This window comes from Calonectris borealis, chromosome 5 (genome assembly GCF_964195595.1).
Source record: "Calonectris borealis chromosome 5, bCalBor7.hap1.2, whole genome shotgun sequence".
In the NCBI taxonomy this organism is placed as follows: domain Eukaryota; kingdom Metazoa; phylum Chordata; class Aves; order Procellariiformes; family Procellariidae; genus Calonectris; species Calonectris borealis.
In genome coordinates this window covers 34,869,889-34,890,474 of record NC_134316.1, presented here as the reverse complement: position 1 = coordinate 34,890,474, position 20,586 = coordinate 34,869,889, and the positions used below count along the sequence as shown (strand labels likewise).

At 39.7% G+C, this 20,586-nt stretch overlaps 1 protein-coding gene across 8 annotated transcripts in view; it reads left to right on the top strand.

Moving 5' to 3' along the window:
* The window catches only part of MEIS2 (Meis homeobox 2), a 173,372-nt gene that overhangs the window by 52,751 nt on the left and 100,035 nt on the right, over window positions 1-20,586 (top strand). The window lies entirely within an intron of this gene.

Below are 20,586 nucleotides of genomic sequence, written 5' to 3'. Positions count from 1 at the left end.
TTATCCTCCTGCTTGCAATTGGTTTTATGTGTTGGTGTTCTGTTGACTATTATAACTTCACTTAGGCATCAAAACACGATTCCGCAGAAAACTAGTAACACTTTCTAGTTTACTTCATGTGGGAAATAATGGAAACTGGTAAAATTATCAATTGATTTTCCTCTTCCTCTCACTGTAAAATTGTTTCTCACTTGATAAGGCTTAAAATGCTAACTGTTATTAACTACCTTTTCTTCCACTGAAGTTTTATAAATTTCCACGGTAGCTGATGTTGGTTACAGTGTAATGATTTCAGGACAAGGTACCCGATTTATTTATGATAGGGACTATCGAACTGCTCTGCTAGCAGCACAGCTAAAGGGGGGAGCGATAGATCCACATTTCTAAACCATCATTTTGATGTAAGGACATTAGTAGCAAACTAAGGTGCATTGATCTGGCCTGTGGGGTCAGGATTAGCTGGAATAGCCAGTGCCTCTGCTGGAGTAGTGGTTATTCCTGCCTCCCAGCTATGGCCATTTCAAAGGTCAGGTGCCCTGTACCCACTTGGCTCAGAGGAATTAGACAGAACATGAGTCTCTGGGCTGATTACTTAACCAAAGACAAAATAATGAGTCCTAAGCAAATACTGACTAATTGAAAGGGCTGTAAATCCATTACATATTGGTCAGGGATAATCAGGAGTATTTAATCACTTTTATCTATTCAGGAGCACTGAAGCTGCAACAGCAAAGCCCTGAACCTTGCCATGTGCTTATTATTCTCATCATTATCAAAATTACTTCACAGCTGTTCTTTGCTACATCACCTCAGCTGGAGATTTACTAACCTGTAAAATGTTTTTAATTTGGAAGTCGAGTGAGTGTGAGTGGAGGGTTTTTCATTTAGCTGTAGGGTATCTTTATAGGAGGAGTAGTACAAGCAGACAGCAAAAAGCAGGGCCACAAATAAACCAGCTTGTTTTGTACATGTCTCCATGTTAACTCCATTTCCTCTTATGAAATTTGTGATATCTTGTTTTTTTCTCCCTGCCTTCCTTTCTCACGTACTCCTTGAAAGCGTTCGACACATGCTTATTAAACAGTCAACTGCCTCTCGCTTCTCTTGAGGAAAGTCCTCCTGGCTTTTTGAAATCCCTTTTCCTTGTTTCCATCCTCTCTCTCCTGACCCTCTCCATCCTGCATGAATTGAGGAAATTTGCCATCGCTGGTGAGGATGGCCTCGCAAAAATCAAATTAAATGAACACAGAAAAGCCCCAAACGTTTTACCTTCCAAGCTTTAATGAGTTTGCAGGTGTTGAAAGATTTACTGTGCTGTAATTCTCAGACCTGCAAACTGATAATGGAGACCCCTGACCAGTGCAATGTAAATTCAGAAAGATTCTTGCCATAAACACATGCAGGGAAGGAAGAGAACTTCTTTCTTTTAAAGATCTCGCACTTTTTCTCAAATTAGCTTGTCCATTGAAAGTGCAACGCTGGCTGAGCCAGAACGGGGGAATGTGATGTACAATTTTATTGTTTCAAGTAAATATCTTTACAATGGCGGTCCATGATTCAATGTACATTCCTTCATTACCACTCTAACCTTATTTCGAATTGGTTTGTTCCTCCTTTGTGCTGTACGACCTGTCCTTGTATTACAATAATCCCCTGATGTACCCTTTTTTCTTTCTCTTTTTTTTTTTTTTTAAAGAAACTAATTGAATTATCTCATTATTTTAATTTGTTAAGCAAATGTATTTTACATCTCAGGATGTGTTCTTAAAGAAGGAGCTGCTTAGGCTTTGCCCCCTGAATGGGCCATTGGTACATTTTGACATTCATGCATTCATTAAGGAGAGGAACATAAAAGAGCTCTGGTTGTATTTTTTTTTCAAACACCCAACCAGCATGGAGCAACTTTTCCATAAGCCACAGGGGTCTCCCTACATATGTTCTCAACTGCAAGCCATTGTCACCTATTCTGAATACCTCAAAAGGACAAATAAAATACTAAAGGCCAACTGTAGCAATTGTTAGCTGTTAGTCTCAATATGACAAAAATCATTAACCTCTGGTTTCCCTGGAAGGAGAGGCAGTGGCAGTCCATCTCTTATGGTGTGGATTAAACTTAAAATTCCTTTAGACTGCCAAATTCAAAGAGAGTTACTCAGTTCTGACTAATTGTATTTACTTATGATTTTAAATAAATTGCTATCTTTTCCATTATTCAATCAGTTTGCAAACTCCTGAGGTAGCCGATTTTAAAAATTGAATTGCCTAAGTGGCTTTTTTGAAGAGACAGGCACTTGAACTCTGATGTAGAATGAATGTATCTGACAGGCTGTGTCTTTCAAAACAATTTCTAACCCCTATCAGAGCTTCCATTTTGCAGTAACTTTAATTATATTTGAAATAGGATACACATGCATGTTTTTATTGTTGGAAATCAAATGCAAAGAGTAGGAGCTTCTGTCATGTTCTCGTTCACTTACTGAGCTCTGTCTTACATTTGGAATTACAACAGCACCGGAAGATGAAAGATCTGAGGATGAATTGGTTGGAAATGTGTATGCTTTTTCTGGATAATATCCAGTGTTTAAGAAAGTAGAGGAAATCCTAGTCTGGTAGTATAAGCTTTTCAATAGTACATAAAGATTACGACATCAGAAAGGTAAACCTGACATTAAGGCTGTTTTTATTTGAGTTCAAAGGTGGTTAAAGAAAAGAAACAGCAAGAAATCTGACCCAAGACGAGAGTTTATTCATAGCTTTGGAAGACTCCTTTTCCTCTATGCCAAGGAGCCCTTAGTACACTCAATTAGCCTCTCAGACATCTCTGCTTTCCTCCCTCAAGTGCTCCCCTATTTGCCCTGCAAAGAACATATTTGATCACGAAGTGAAAACAGGAAGTGCTCAAATGTATAGACACCTCTAGCTTACACCAAGGTTGAGATGAGGATTTCTTACCAGCAACTATACAGTACTGGCCCCCCTCCTCCCATGCCCTTTTTAAGGATGGAGGACCTTTAAAATGTATGTACATAATCAGAAGAGAGCAAAGTTATAAAGGAAGTAATTATACTGTTCTACGAACTTGTACCTCTGGTAGTTCATCCCTTTCTGCAGCATAGCGTATCAAGGACTACACTTTTGTTACATCCAACATTTTTTTCCCCTTCTTTTTCAGAGCTGGTAGAACAGAGACACTTACCTGGAGTGATGCCCTTTGTTAAAATTCTATTTTGGTTGTTTCTTTTATTACAGTCTGTAAGAAGATGTATATCCTGACTAAAAGTACCAGATATACCAATGGTAACCTGCAAACTAAACCTTTTTTATGACAGTGCCGGATTCCCAGTTGGTGGTATTTGGGATGGCTCCCCTGAAGTCAGTGGAGTCAAACTGTTTTTTTTTGCTTTTTTTGCTAGCTGAACTTCTGTCGCCTAACATTTGTTCGAACAGTGTAGTTTTAGCCTGATTTCCACAATCTCCTAGCTGAAAATCTTGCTCTTTACACAGTCGCTTGTAGAGTAGATTTTGGTTTCATCTGCTTTGGTGTCAAACAAGAGTAAGTTGTGCTGGAATGTGTTAAAATGAACTAGCCACAGCCTTTGTACTTATCTGAATTAATTTTTTTAACTTGCCCTATTCAGGTGGCCAGATTGGATAATATGAATAGTCTCACCAAAACAGATTTTTTTTTTTTTTTTTATGTGTGTGTATCTGAGAATATAATGTATCTCTATCATATTTTGATGAATGGCTTATCAAGCCTTTTATACAGGGCAGCTATTTTATTTATTCATTAGATTTGATTCTAGAGATGAATGTCATCAACCAAAGCCAATCTTGGAGCAAGCTTTCAAAACAGTTGAAACCATCCCACCTTCATAAGTATCTCCTCCCATATCGTGATTTTAGGAATAATACCTAAAGGAGGGTTAGGAACATAGCTGCTATTGCACTCCACACTGAACAGCTTACTTTCATATCAAACAGTAGAAGAACAGCTTTCCTCAGAGTCCTGATCCAGGAGAAGCATTCTTCATGTTGCTGTTTTTGCTGTACTTTAAAAACACAAAAACAAAACCAAAAATACAACAGACCTTTGGCCAGTTAAAATGGTGACAAGAAGGCTGCGAGACTCAAGAAAATATAGGAATGTGAAGACATTCTGGTGAATTTTAGTGCTTGTGTTGGACCGCATTGTAACATGCTATACACTCCCAGGGTACACTGAGGAGACGGACAATGTCTTCTGATTCTCCTGTAAAATGACCTGCGTCATGAGGGGTTCGCATGGCTGCCATTTCCGCTTAGTGCACCATGTAGTCAGAGGGTTGGACTAAGGTACAACTAAGGTACAGTTTTATTCCAGGTCTGCTTTTTAGGCAGAGCTGACTGTGTGCTGAGTTTGCAGCCAGGTAATAAGTTGCCTGCTGGTGTAGGACAGACCTCTCAGACTGTACAAATGCTGCCCAGTTGGAAACATGTGCTGCAAAACAATATTGTGCTCATTTTTCAGCTGGGTAAACTTTGTGAGGAGAGCTTAAATGATTACACCCTAGTGATAAGGAAAAATCAGTATCTGAACGTTAAACTCCCATGACCTGTGGTCCTCAAGGTGATGGAACTGTGCGTCTTTGCACCCCAAAGTTGCTCTGGTCGCTGACCAGAAGAGCTGGCAGCTGCCGTTAGCATTTGTTTTTATTGCTGGAGGTAGCGTAGCCCTGCCTAATGTCACCGGCATCCCCCTCCTGTCCTGCCTGCCTGCGCTACAGCGTCACCAGCCTGGACAGAATAAAACTGGAAATCTGTCTCAAAATGCCACTTCTGATCCCAGGCCAAAAGGTTTCCTCCTCCGAGTGCTCCTAGTCCTCGGCCATGAAATCAGTCCCAAAGATTTGGTAACAGACCGAATGTTCATATACCTTTTAAACGCCACTCTTTCTTAAAAGAAAAGAGCAGAAATGGGGTGGGGGTGGGGCTTTGTTTGTTTTAAAAATGGAATCTGAGATTAGATCTGACATTTCTACATCCACCCCCTACAGAAGAGGGAACCCGGGGTCATGGGGTGTGTGGGCCTCAAAAGCTAGCTTTGTCTGGGAGTGGTTAATCTAATCATTGTTACATAGACATCTGTTATTTCTTCTGAAAAATTGATGCTTTTGTGACACAATGATCCATCTATTTAGTACAACAGCCTGTGTAATTAAATTAAAAAAAGAATATTTTTGCGGGAGCATGTATTATAAAACTGCCATACCTCCTCGTATCAGCGAAAAGGCTGGGGAGAGGGCGAGGGGGAGAGGGAGAGGGAGCGGGAGTGGGAGAGGGGTGCTTTAAGCCCCGCATTGTTTTCTGCTGGCTGGAGGAAAACATCTGTGAATTGTTTGAACTGAACCTTAGCAGGGACTGTCTGAATCTGTGTCATCTCTGTTTAATTTCAGGAAATGATGTCACAGCGCATTAAATAACAATGCTGCGTGATTTATTTTTACTTGTACATGCTGTCCTAAGCATTTCGGTTACATGACAGTGTTTCCAATTAAGTGCAAGCTTTCGGTTTTAAAAAATATACCCAGTAATGCTTTTTTTTTTGGGGCGTGGGTACAGGGAGGCTGGGTATTTTAGGGGGTCACCAAGGTTCAGGGCTGTCGGAGGGCTCCAGGCCCATTTGTCATGTGCTTATTTGTAGTTGGGACTGGATGTCAGCGCTCTCGTCACCCATGGCAACCTCCAGGACCGTGGGTTTGTTACAAAGCCTGTCTGGGGGAGAAAAAAACCTAAATATTCTGAACCGATCCGTCAAAAGACCTATTAGATAGTTATAGCCAGGCCTGCGTACTGTAGCTTCTGCCTAGATCAAACTTTCTGCACTCCCCCTTCTTCTGCAGAAGAATAGAGGACATAAGTCAATTCTGTCTGCCATCTGTCGCCTCTCTCCCCGCTCCTCAAATTAAAGAGACAGTCCGAAATTTAAATAATCGGATACAATCACAGGAAGCCCGCCTGGAAATTATTACATGTGCATTCGGGGTTTTTTTTTGACTTCTCGTTTTATTTTGAAGGGGGGATCTTTATTGTACTTCTTTGGAGATCAAAATATGTTGTGTGTTTCAGCTTCAAAAATAGCATTCTGAGAAATACTGGATTTACAGTGTCACCGAGTTGTTATCTAATAAGATTCCAAGTTATATATAGGGTGAAAGTCACACACACGCATACGCACACACCCCAAACAATCCCCAAATTGCAAATCCGGCAAGGGACGAGCAAACGAAACGCACCACCCTTCCCCTCCGGCTCTCCCTTCCCCTTCGGCCCCTTTCCCTCCCCGAATCCCTGGCAAGCTGACGGGCTGCAGCAAAGTCCTTTCACGGCGCTACCAGGATGGTTTAGGCTCTTGAGCCTACCTAATGGTCCTTTTCTAGGCCTGCTATAACAGTTTTTCACACTACCCTGTCTGATGCTAGCTAGTTCTGCTTTACCTTCACCTCTCCTTCTTTTTTTTTCACCGCCCTGCCTGTTTTTGCCACCTCCTCCTCCTCATCAACAGGCAATGCAATGTATCAGGACTGGAGCGAGGTGAATTTCATTCATGTGGCATATGAGGTCAGCCACTGCCAAGCCATCAGATAACGTGGCTAGATGTTACTTCCCAATTTAATATTTTACCTGCTATTTTCAAACAGGGAGTTACTGAGAACAGAGTGTAATGAAAAACATGTGCATGATTTTAGTTGAGGCTTGATTAAAAAGCCTCAACTGAGCAAGCTGAACGTGGTCTAGCAAAAGATAGGATCAGCCACTGGTGTTTTCTGGTTGTTATTGTCAGATTACAAAGCTTTGCAGAGTCAGTATAAGAATTAAGTGAAAAGAAAAGAAGGAAGAATACCAAAGTCCAAGTAATGAATTCCTTAAAGTAATTGAAACAAGGAAGTAGTAGTGACAAGAATTCATTTATATAAAGTTGTGGCTTCGAGGCTCGCAAAGTAAAAGGGGATTTAACTAAAGCATATGCAAATATAAATAGTGTTTAAACACTCCAGGAACATTGCACTAATAAATGTTGTGCACTGCAGCCTTTGAAAATCAAGATCACAGTCAACTAGAGGTGAGAATTCAAGTATATTCAAGTTCCACTACCTAAAACAGTTGTCATTGGAAAATTCAGAGTTCCTCCCTTTCTCTATAGTGTGTGCACATGAGTATATGTATATATAAAATATATTTTTAGGGAAAAAGCAATTGCTGTTGTTTGTGCGGTGATACTGCCTCTCAGTTTTGCCTCAGGACATGTTTATTTAAGACCTTCCTTTCAAGATCCATGAGCAGAGTAATTGGTTTCAAAGAAGTTTTCTGTAAAATTGGAGTTATACTGTAAAAAAAAAGAGTGTTTCTGCCAACAGTTCCACAACTGCTAAGAAACGGAGATGTCAATTCTTATTGTTGCCTAATGAAGAGAGCCATTTATGGCAGACAATATTACTTGTGGTGTTGCGGAGTTTGCCTCGAGTTAGGATACTTAGAATACCGTGCATTACATATTTTAGAGTTGATTGGCAGCAGTCGTTTGTAGTATCCAAAGCAATCATTGGCATCTTTAAAGATTTATTATTGTCTTTAAGCATAATGGCAATACAGTTTTCATGCTTTTACATTTGCTATTTTTATTTTTAACTGTTAGCCCCAAATCTGCCAGAACTAATTTCAGTTGTTTTGTCTAATACTGGATGATAGGTTGTCAACTCACTGTATAATGCCATAAAGATTTTTTTAAATCTTGGTTTTACCTTTTTATGATGGCAGTTCAAAACATGTATTTTATTTGTAGCAGTTGACTACTTATGTCCATAAAATGTTTAACATCTCATGACATATTCTTACAATCACAGCACAACGAATCAGAGTAGCCAAATAAACAGCAGGAATTATTTTAGTTTAGTGTTTTAAAAAAATCTTTATATATTAATTTGTTTAATGCTGTAGAAATTTGGCTCTCATTTGGGTCAAGCTTTTATTTGGTTTGAGGTACATTTCAAAGTGGCAGCTCGATATTCTAAAGTGGATATACTGTGGGAATACTATCTGACTAAACTGAATAGCAATGGGAAAGCTCCTGTTCACTCCTTAATGTATACTAAGTATATAAAACGAGTAGGTTTTTGTAAGATCATGGCCTAGTGTAGACTACTTTGAAGCTTGTTATGCCAATTAAAAAAACCCCCAAAGACGATGTAAGCTGCATTGTTAGTTGATATTCTGTGAATGTATGTGGATCTTTATAAAAGTGGTTCTCTTTCGTCCCAGGTAAGGTAAAAAATGGGTTTAATTTCTCTGTGTTCAAATATTTGCGGATAATTCACAGATTAGTGCCTAACAGTGCGTACCTCTCAGTCCTGCTTCCATTAATTCCAGTGGAACTCTGATCCCTTTGAAAAAGCTGGACAAGATGAAGCCGTGAAATCATAACGGGAGACAGACAAACAGACGTAATTTTGCGTCTTAATAAGCGTTAAACACTATAGCCACTTTATCCAGAAATGATACTTAACAAGTCTTTCAAGGATCCCCTATTTTATGATAGAAAGACTAACTTCTTGAGTGCTCAGCTATTTGTCACATTCTCTTGTGGCTGAACCTTCACTGCTGTCCCCAGGATGCTTTAGCACAAGTGAGCTCTGGCAGGCGTGGGGACATTGCTGTTCTGTTTCTAGCTGTGACCGTGGCAAGACACCGTGTCTCAGTTTCGCTGTTTAAACAGTATGGCATAATGATGGTGGTTGCTTTTCGGAGTGCTTTTGATATTTACAGATGAAAAACTCTGCGTGAGACCTGTGTCTTATACTTAGCATCAGCTGAATTACAGAGGCCTGCACTTCTGTTGTGGTTTTACCCTGCTGCTGAACTAGCATGACAGTCATGCGATGCTTGTACAAATACTTGAACTTCTGTAGACTTTGAAAGTTCAGGATGATTTTCCCTTTATGAGGGAGCATTTCATATAAAATTAAGAGTGTTACGTTCTTTCTGGTCTACACTTAAGATGACAGCATTGATTGCTGCAAGCTACTTTAGCTCAAGTGGCTCGGGCTTGGGTTATTTTTGTTTGTCAGGTCCTTTCCTTGCTGGTGATCCGAAGTGGTGATTATTGCATGCAAATGGTATCAAATATCTTCCCCAGAAAGCAGCAAGAGAAAGAACCTTGGGCATCAACTGCTGGCCCAGGGGCAAGAGTCAGAATAAAGGGAGTGCAATAGTATTAACGAATGCATCTTTGTACTTCAAGAAGTCACTAGTGGCTATTCCCCTCCTCAACAGCCCAGGGAGTTTCCTGATGTGAAATAAGACTTTGGCAGATTTCCAGCCACTCCTGATCCTTCTGCTGCCTCTTTTGATTCATCCAGGTGCTTCCCACTTGTGCTTGAATGAAGAAATGGGAAGCAGGAGGGTGACCTAGAGTGAAGAATAAGGGACAGAAAGGCTACCGCGACGTCCTGGATTCATGTTGGGGAGCCCCCTGCCTACTGGGGAGCACACGCAGACAGCTGACAGCTGTTTTGATAGTCCACAAATGGACTATGCAGGGATATAGAATGTGAATAGTGAGAAAGGTCATGATATGTGTGATAACAACAGGAATAAGTGACGTGTGTATTTGGGGGGAGTCAGCAAAGGAATGGTGCACAGGAATGCTTAGGTGCATAGGAATGGTGGCACCCCTAAATTGCAAGGAAAGTTGGTTACTTTGAGGAATCACTTCAAAATCTAAAAGTTTAAAGGGTGCTTTAATTTCAACTATAAAGGGATATTCTGATGATCTCTTTCAGATATAAAGTAGGAAATTAAATGGAAACATGTGAAAACAGGTTAATTGTTGTGAACAACAAAAATGGGGAAAATAATTCAATTTACTTCTCCCTTCCACCCTCCTTTACAGTTTCGGCAGACTATTCCAAGAGTTGTGTTACTTGGTCTGTCTCTTCAATTCTGTTTCTTCCAGTTCCACATGGACACTTTACTGCATGAGCCAACATCTCTTAGAAAAGAGAGGTGCTTCCTGAGTTGGTATGAACTTCTCTCTGGATGGTGGGATGAGCTGCAGAGTTTTAGGACAATCCTAAGAAGCCCACATTGTTCCACATAGTATGCCTACTTACATCTCAATTTTAAACAGCCTACTTTGTATGCATGTGTTGTATGGTGGCCATTAAATGCCAAGCAAACACTTCTCAGACCAGAAAAATCCCGCTACTTAGTGCATACCTACCCTAGGCATTTGCAGACAATTCACTGCTATAATTAATCTTAGCTGTCCTGGCTCTGTGAAACCTGAACTTATATCCCACAATGCTCTTGGATGCAAACAAACTTCAGAAAAAAAAGGGCTCTTGCCTCTTTCTCTCTCTTCTTCCCCAAAAGCTGTCCATTTAGAGAGCAATAATGCTTGCAAAGGAGATTAAATCCCACTATGAACCCATGCAAAAGTATATATGCAGCAGGAAAATAAAATGTCTACAAACAAACAAGACTGTGGTGTTTTGCCAGCATGGGTACGAATAAATGTAACCCTAGAACTGTTAAACTATCCCGAGTTTAGCTCCTGGGATCTGAATCCTACTCAAAGCCCCAGCTGAAAATATATGATACTGCACTCTCCAACTTGGTAATGCTGTAACATGCTCTACTGCCTCCCGAGCAAGCGCTGCGGCAAACTTCTTGCTGAGACTGAAAACTCTTTCAAACAAGGCCTGGGGGCTCATGAGCTTTCTACTCAGTGCCCTGTAGGCTCACTCTGCGAAAAGGTATCTCGCCTAAAAGAGGCCAAATATCACACAACTGAGCTGGTGGGAAATTCATACTGTTCTAAGGAAAGAAGTCAATAGAGCTGCTGTAGTGAAAGGTAATGTTCAGAGTGAGATCACCGTGTTATGATCTCATGCTGAACATCAGGACTGTTTTTTTTCTTGATGATTATGAAAGTAGCCTGAGGCCAGTCTGGTGAGAGTCTAAGAAAGCTATAGAAGAATGTTTGGAGAGCCTGGACTATCAGGGCCCTTATTCCCAAAAAAGTGTAACAGAGTCTGAAAGAAGATGAGAGAAATGAGAGCTGTATTGTTATTTCCAGTGCTCTCCTCATCCATCCCAAACATATAAGATCTAGCCATAGACACGGAATGCGCATACTGAATTGGTGAATAAGCACAGGCTACAAAGACAAGGGGAGAAATTACTGAGGGGGAACAAAACGCCTTGCAGGAATAATGGAATTCAACAACCAAAAAAACCCCAGTCGTTGAGACTGTAGAACAATCTGTAGAAGTGCCTTTGCTTAGCACTTTTAAAACTAGACTCCAAAAAAACATTTTGAAGAAATACTGCTGAGAAACATCTTGCATTCCTGGGGTTACACTAAAGTAGCGTTGCCTGAAGCATTTCTCATATTTCCACATTTTCTTATTAATGATTAAAAACTGAAAAATATCTTGAAATTAGAGCTGTTTTCAGAAGGAAACCTTCCCAAATTTGGCTTCCTTCAGGTTTAAGTTTTTGTTGTATTTGTTTCAACTTTTAAAATGACATTTCATTTGTCTGTCAGTGGAAAAATTATTGCAAAATTAACTTACAAAGTTAAACTAGAAATGGGCTTGAGACCCAAAATGAAGAATTAAGCTTAAGAGAAATACTCCTGCAGGCATTGGGAGTTTGAGTGGATGATGAAGGTTAGCCAGGCTTGGGCTCTGTCAGACCAACAAAGGAAGTGAGTTTGTATTGAGGACCTTATGTTAAAAACACCTCCCTTTCAGATATTCAGAGACAGAGACCGTCATGATACGTACGCTTCACAGCATGTGAAGTTTCACAAATATCTGGGGGAAGTATAGGTCTGAAATCAATCCTCACCCAGCTTAGTGTTCCTCAATATTTCTGGTATCTGCTCCAACATTAGCTCTATGAAAAGTCAACCCAAAACACCAAAAGTTGTTTGAGCATTCAAAATCCACATTGATTTTTAAGGACATGGATCCAATGCAAATTTAATGCAAAATGAGGTTGATTATGGATTTACACAGAAATTTGAATGCCGAAACAGGTGAAAAACATGTCCTTTTCACCTGTTTTTCACTTACAGACTTTTATGGCAATTTGACTCCAGGATTCAAAACAAAACTTGGGCCCTCAGAGGGGCAGAATGACCCCAAGAAAATATTGACTGAGTGCCTGCTGACTCAAACTGCTGAATTTCACGCACGGCTTTCCTCAAAAGCATCAAGAAGAAAGAGACTGTATGTTGAATTTAAAATGAAATTTTGCTTTTGAACATTACTTTATAATAATGTAACTGTGGGGTTCCACGTTTGTCTCAATGACTTCCAGATCAAATAAGCTCAGTTTGCATGGCAGAAAAATGCTTTCTTTTTTCTTTTTTTTTTTTTTTTTCTCATTGCCAGAATTACAAATTTAGCCTGGGATCTGAGATGCAAGTTGGATTCTTTCTGGCTCATTTATTGGCAGTCACAAGGATTATACAATAACAGTAATGTTGCAATTACAATAGTAAATCTATGCAATTACAATAATAAATAGACGATGGAGTGGCCAGAATAAAGTCCAGTTTTCTCGCCTATAGCTAGGCTGGCTTTATGAAGAAAAACTGCACAAACTTCTATTATGGTTTGAAGTCAATGGCATTTTTTGTCAGCAGAGAATCAAATGCAATTCAGACACACAGGGACATAAATCTGTTCAGTAAGTCAGTCACTTTTCAGAACACCGCTGCTTAGTTTTGTTAGTATTCTTCTCTTTTTGGGGATTTTTTTCTGTTTGGCTCAACATAGTCTAGTGAGTCAGGCCTGTTAGGAGGATTTTTAAAGAAGGGAAGTGACAGGGCAAAGATCTCTTTTTCTCCCTCTTAATTATCCTTCCCAGGAATGGGCTTGTGTATCCACTTTAAAGATGCCATTGGCATGAAGTGCCTTTTGTAAGATTTTGATATACAGTTCAGAAGTTACCTGCATGAGAAAAGAGAGCAGGAGCTTTCTGTGGCTGCATGTTGAAATCCTCCTAGCTGCAAAAGCAGTGAGTACTGACCTTTGCTCGCTGAACAGGGAGTCTTCTGGCATGGAGCTGAGTTTTCCTACTGCTCTTCAGAACTGTAAATAATGTTAGTACACCCTGAATTCAGTGCATGTAGCACTTTACATTACTATTGTGTATCTTAAAATAAACAACATTGCAAGCTGTTTATTTTGGTGTTACTATGTATGCATTTTTTAAACAGTGGTTACTTAAACAAATGTCTCTGTTCCCACAGCACTTAAAAGCTGCTGTTTGCTCATTGTGGTTTTTGGGTTTTGTCACTTTTGTTTTGATTATTTCTGAAAATCACACTTGAGGATACAGAAGACAGGAGTAAGTTGTACTTGATCCAAACAAATGCTTCATGTCACAGCTTTTCCTTTATGCCAGCTTTTCCCATGTTCCTAGCAGAAATAATAATTTTGGTTTAGATCAAATTTACAGATTACCAGTATTCCAGATTGGATCAAACTGTCCTCAAATGCATTTTCTGCTGGCCAGTCAGGCCATGCATTTGTTATCAGAATTTTGACCCTGAGATAGCAAAATTGTTTTAATAACATTAGTACTGATTATTTATTTATTGTTCAGCAAAACAAAAGGTTGCAGGGGATGAAAATATAGGGAATTAAGGGTTTCCACGTCTCCTTTCCCCCTCTCATCAGTCTTCATTCATCCACCCTAGAATCCTCAAGTGCCATGCAAACTTCTGCAGTTGGAAATGCTGATAAGACATTGATGGAAAAGCCGTTATCAAAGGCATCAACCTTTCTGAGCCATATTGCCATAGCTTTGTGGCCCTCTACCTATGCAGGGAACTCAGAGGACACTTGCTGGTCTGTCGCAGTTCTGCTAGAAGGCTGTGTGCCCTACACTGTTTTTTCATCTTTAGCAGTGGGCTTCCAGTGATGGCTCTGCTTCTTGCTATACCATGGACACCATTTGCAGATTTTGGTGTATTTGGCTAAATGTCAGTAAAAGGATTAGGAATAAACTTGTTATCCGCTCACTCTCTCCATCTTTATAAAAAGTGACTATGGTGCTGCGTGTTTGTGGTAGTTATTCTATAGATGCTCTGTTCCACTTTGCTGATTTTTCCTAGGTAATCTTCAATTAGTCCTTTTTGCTGAGAAAGAAAAATACTTATCTGAGTCTGTGGAATTGTGTTTTAAGGGGCTAAGAAGTCAGAGGCTTTCTCTGTGTGGATATTGCTCCATTAGGAAGGAACACTGAGGATAGCGTAGCAAGGCCACCATCACGTATTTCTTAGCAGAGGCAACTGTGAGAGATTGGGGGGGGTTGTTGTTAGAAATGGGTTGTCATCTTACCACCTTCTGCCACACATTTCGGAGTGAAAGAGTGTGGCTGGGCAGTCATGAAAACGCTGGGGAGAGTCTTGTGTGGAAAAGGTTTAACAAGAGTGCTCCAACAAACCTGGGAGCCAGCACGAAATGGCTAGTATTAGGTACTGAACTAGTCCCTGGCCAGGATCAGAAAGCCACAAGCAGGAGCGTTTGGTTTCCTCATGCTTGGACACAGCTGAGAACTGAGCCCAAATTATTCATTTGTAGAACTTGTAAAGGCTGTCTGTCTTTCTGCAACAGAAAGTAATCTTTTCACTCAGCTGCTAATTGCCCCATGATTTTAATCAGGTAAGATTCTTAGATAAGGAAAATTAGTGTTTGAGAAAAATTGTGAGTGCAGTTCTTTTCCAACTTGTGTTGACTATAAACCAGTTTGTCCTCCTTAATTATGGTCTTCAAAGATAAACAGGTTGAAGGGAGTGTTACAGTCTTTGGCACAAATACAGCATATTTCAGTGCTTTGTTGAGCAAGTTTGTGTTTTTGAGAAAGAAATAAAAAGTTGCTTGTATTTTTTAATGTAGTTAAGATTTATTATTTTTTATTTATAGCTCAGCAGGTGTTGATTTTCAGCATTGTGTATACACTCCTTTGTCTCTGGACTTCAGTACACTGGATAACCCCTGCTCTCTCGGTAGAACTATGTGCCAATTAAGGGTGAGAGAAGCATTAGATAAAGACAACTGGCCAACAGCAGAGCACTTGGACTATGTCATTCTGACTCCTGAGGGAGGACAGTACAATATACCAGTGTTCCCCAGCCTTTCTATTCACTCCTAACCTTTTCATCTAATTTGCAGAGCTATTCCATTTTTGGGGTTTTCTTTTTGTCTTTTCACCTGCTGATTATTTTTCTCCTAATCAACCTTACCACAAGTCTTCCAGGTCTTACTCTTCTGCTGCTTCTCGCACTGAGATATGGATTAAATCTGCTGCAATGCTAATATATACATTTAAAATAGTTTTGCATACTTTTTTCAGTGTAAATACTATGCCAACACCCTAATTTGTGACTGAGATTACTAACATCATTTACATCTGTAGGTGAACGTTCCCCCTCTTCTGTCCGAGACAGAAGATAGTAGAATGATTAGCATTTTAAAAATGTTGTTAAAAGAAATGAAAACCACTTAACAGCAGAAAAGGTATGTGAGAAGGAGCAGGTAATATTAAATATTTTTAAAGCATTTTAACAAATGTTTTTCTCTTGATTTTGACCGAATAAAATCTCCTCTATTGGCCAGACCAATGGTCCACTGAGCCAGATAAGGGTCAGCAGTGGGTGGTGATGGCCAAGAAATGATGCAAGTATGGGACGATCCCAGAAGGCCCAGTATGTCGTCCAAGCTCCTGGTGGGCAGAAGTTTAAAGACGTTCTGAGTTGGAAGTTTATATCCAGACCATAATGTTTAAGAGCCATTGATGCATCTACATTTTCTTTTTTGGGCCTGCTATGGACCAAACCATATATTAATGAGCTACAGTTGGAACAGCTTAATTTTGGATTATTTGAATCTTTGGGGACATTTGTTAGAATATTTTCTGATATGGAATGGGACATTTGAATAAGCTTCACATTTCTTAATGTGTGGACGTAAGTTTCTAAACTGTAATTAAAAAAAAAAAAGAAGAGAGAGCAAGGATATCAGTTTACACTTGCTTTAAAATTAAACCTGCCTTCTTTCATGTAGCAACAGGAAAAACTTAGCAGCCCTGCAGTTTTCTTAGAAATTTTCATGAAGTGTTGGGAAAATCTTCTCTTCTTCATTTGGAGGGAATCCTGATTATACCTCTAACACCAGTCCGGGTCTTTTCAGTATCCCATTCTCCATCACTCTGATCCTGTTCTTCACATGATTGGCTCTGCCAAAATAAAACACTGCTCAGCCCATGCATTTGGTAGCATGCTTTTAAATAAATATCCCCACTGTGTTCTGGTTGAAAGCAGTCATACAGTTTTGACATAACCTAATCATGTGCAAAGCTGAACCTTTAGTAGCTAGTTCTTGCAGACGTTTTTTTTTACTTTTTTTTCTGCCTTCTTCTTCACATGGCCCCTTTAGATCTGCTGGAGGGCGTTGTTGAGAAGTTGCTACCGTTGATACAGTTGCTATTAATCACAGTCTGCCATGTTGTGACGCAGGTTCTAATAACATCCCATTGAGCTGCCGTTGTATGCTGGAGGCTTACCAACAGCACTAGGCCTTTGATATTCATCTCACACCAGGATAAAGAAAATGTAGAATTTAAAAAAAAACCTGCAAATAAGCAAAGAACAAAAAAAAAGGGAAAACATAGCAAAATCAAAACCAGACACGCTTTCTGTGTGCTGCTTCGTTTACCATGGGAGCAGCAAAGCTATAAATCTCTGCTGTGTTGTTTGAAAATTGAACATGAGGCTGCTAAATTTATCATTCATTCTTTGTTGTTTCTGGGTAGTAGCTGCCTGACTTGGCTGACTTTGCTTTCTGTCCCCTCCTCAATAACAATTTTTGTTGTTGTCGTTGTTTCAATACATTACACACGCAAATCAAAATTTTACTGGATCAGAGAATATTGGAGGATTTAGTAAAGTGCTCATAAAGGGGAGGAGGAACAAATTTGCTGCATGTTACACATCATGATTCCTTGGCAACTGATTCCCTCACATTCATAATTACAGGAACATAATTTTTAAAAAGCAGCACGGGCAGGGGGAGGGAGAGGGAACACTTCCTTTGGTTAAAGGCGTTTGCAATTTTGAAAAAATAGGAGTCTCTGAAAATTAAAAAAAAAAAAGTTCACGCATATGCTCTATAAAGATTAAACCTGGAGCCTGATAGAACTGCACAATCACCTTCTTTTGTTAGCACTTCCTGTCCATGTTGAACTGCAAAGAAAAAAAGGTGGAAAGCAAGCCTGCTACAGATGTGACTAGCTATGAATATTCATGAATGCCATTGCTCCTCCTTTTCTACTGGCATCCAAGCCATTCTGATCTCCCTCTCCCTCTCTTTTTTCCTCTTCTCCTTTCCATTCCCTTTCCTTCCTCGAGACTGAACAAGACTGCAGTTTTATTTCGGTAACAGCCTAGTATGATACAGTTATCAGCGGCCTCAGAAGCCTTTTATTTCCATTTAAAAAAAAACAAAGGAAAAAAGAAAAAAATTGTAATTATCCACAGTTTTATGAATCCACCTCCCCTTAATGTTCATTATTTAAACCAGCAGCAATTACAAGTTCAAAGGGGTTTAGAGGGCCAGCAACCCGCATAATCACTGCCAAATTAAGCGGGACTCATTCGTCACAGAAGAGTACACTCTGAGCAGTGAATCATGCATGCAGTGACAGGCACTGATTTACATAAAGACGAAATCTGTGCCCTCTAGGGCTGAGCGTTACTTTATCTCAGTGGCCCTGTGATATATGCATTTTCTTTTGGTGTTAGGGAGGTTCAGAGACTGATGTTGTCTAATACATGATATTTTATTCTCGCTAGCATCACTACTACTGCCGCTAATTCATGTATATGTGTATTTAACTAACAATAATCCAAACTTCAAGGCACTTGAGTTTTTAAAAGCAAAGTTTTGGCCAGAACCCCCTTTTCTAATCTGTTATGATACTTCTGAACCTCTTGAATTCCTTTTTTTTGCCATAACCAATTTGCAGGTCAAACACTCATTCTTGAAAAAGATTACTTTGATTCTCCCCCATGCCCCCACATTGAGTCAACATAATATTTTTTTGAGACATTATAAATACTTGCACATGTACTCTATCAGAGGCTGAGACTGGATGTTTTCCTTTATCCATAGTTTGCTGACTATCCCAAGACATTTTAAGTCATCGTGGTTCCTCCTGACAGAGACATGCTATAGGCTCTGGAAGAGCTGCGTCCATCAAGCCCATCTATACTTCTGACAGCAGAACATTTTCTGTTTGTTAGAAAGGGTTCCCTTACCTTTATCATGCTACTCTGCCTCTTTGATACTGGACTGTTTAAAGATGCTTTTATATTCTGCTTTAAGATCAAGTTCTACTCAGTTCACTTACCTATACCCACTGAAGTTACTGTGGTTACTCACATAGGCGAGATGAACAGGTCTTGACCCTTCGGGTAGCAAATGAATCAATGCAGGGAGTAGCTATGCTCTTATACAACAATGAAACTGGAAAAGTAGCTTTTGTGTAATCATTACTTCCCTTTAGCCGTGTCAGCTGCAACTCTCCTTCACTGCAACAGGACTGTGGTATGAACAGTACATACAGTTTGAAATGGCACCTAACTTTCCTCCCTTAGGGGTTGCTCATCGAAGTTTATTTAGGGATGCACCAGCTACAAATCGTGAGAGGTCTCCTTAACATATAAAGGCACTTTACCTGAAGGACTTTGATTCTCAGCTGTCAATAAGACACAGCAGATGATTGACCACAAAACATCTGGATATGGCACCTTGACACAGATGCTGTTTCTACACCAGCTCTGATGTAGATGAGGGGTAGCTGGAGGGGTCAGAAAGCAACAGCAGTCTGATCAGCTCTTCTTTTTTCTTTGACATGCCACTGCACTGGGGACTGTGGTGTAGATCTAGCATTGCTGGCTCTCCTCTAGTTGAGTAAGTCCGTCTGCTTTCTGGTCCCGTTAGGCCATTCGAGTGGTGAGGAAGAGCAGCAGTAGAACAGAGGCTGGCACAAGTGTTCTGTATGTGAATGCACAAGCTCATTTTTTGCACAATGTCACTTGCATATGAAAGAGATTCATATTGCATGTACAAATCACAGAGGAAAATGTCATTTGCATATGTCATTGCACTGCCTGTGCAAGTGACTGTGCGCATCTATGATGTCCTCCACAACACGATCTCCTCTGATAGAGGCTGATCATAAAGAATTTGACTCATTTAGGTAAATGTCATATTAACTTAAAACAAAGCCTAGTCGCAGCATTTTTTAATCTCTACTGGCTACTGTATGTTCAGTGAGGACACTGAAGATCTTATGGGTATGATTCAGGTACCATTTGTAGGTAGTAGTGCATATTACTAGAAAAAACTTTTTATGGCTAGTAAATAAAAATTGTACACTGAGTCTGATATGGATGTAATTTATACCACTGTAAAATCAGATTAAATGCAAAGTTGGTGAAAGGGAGATTATAACATGGACTAACAGTTTTCTGTGATAGTCTGTAAATGAAAGTGGAGCGAAGGTCATATGTGATGACAACAGACCTGTGTGAATGGACTGTTTTAGGTTTATTCTATTATGCATTATGGAGTTCAAGAATCACTGAAGTGTGTACCAAGATCAATGTTTGCAATACTACATAGCAAATAACCCTTCTGATTTCTACCTTATTCTTTTTTTTTAATTTTATTAAATGTCTGAAAGATGTTATGTTACTATTTAAAAGTTGGGAAGTTCTTTAATATTACATTAATTTTTCAAAGAATGTAGAAGGTAATGTAATGATCAATGATGGAGAGATGTGAGAATGAAAACCTGTTTGCTATATTGTACTCTTTTGTGCTTTATTGAACCAGGACATTTTAATATGCAGGACTTGGCCTCTAGGAGTGCCTTCTTTGGATATTTCTGGCTTCCATGTGCTGCCTTTAAATTTCCATGTGTTTATTGTGGTCTTTTACAGAAAAGTGAATTGTTGAAATGTTTTAAATTATGTTCCCACAAAAGAGTTGTCAGAAAGGAGTTCCAAAGCCTTTACCCACCTAATTTCTCACTTTGAGCTCACTCATCTTCATCAGCAGTTTAAGTTAAGATATCAAATTTTGTTGACCTGGCTTTTAAGAACTGCTGCAACAGGATTTGTCATTTGTCAAAGTGCCAAAACTTTTTGTGCTTCTTTTAAAGTGCAGGAGAGTAAAGTAAGCTTGCTTTTGGCTGATTTTAGAAAATAGCACGTTGGCATGCATGGAATCGGGACACTGGAGCTGCCTCATCCACATCTACCTCATTTTAAACCTAAAAGACTAACTTTTGGAACTGGTGGGTTTTAGGAATTGCAAGATAGTGGAATTGCAGGATACCGGGTCCCGGGGCTGTTTTCAGCAGTGGTCAATGCTCCTGGCCCTGAGGGAAGGGAGAACAATGAAAAGAAAATGGCATTTCAGTTTGAGATTTATTTACTAGATTTCATGTAACTACGGAATAGTT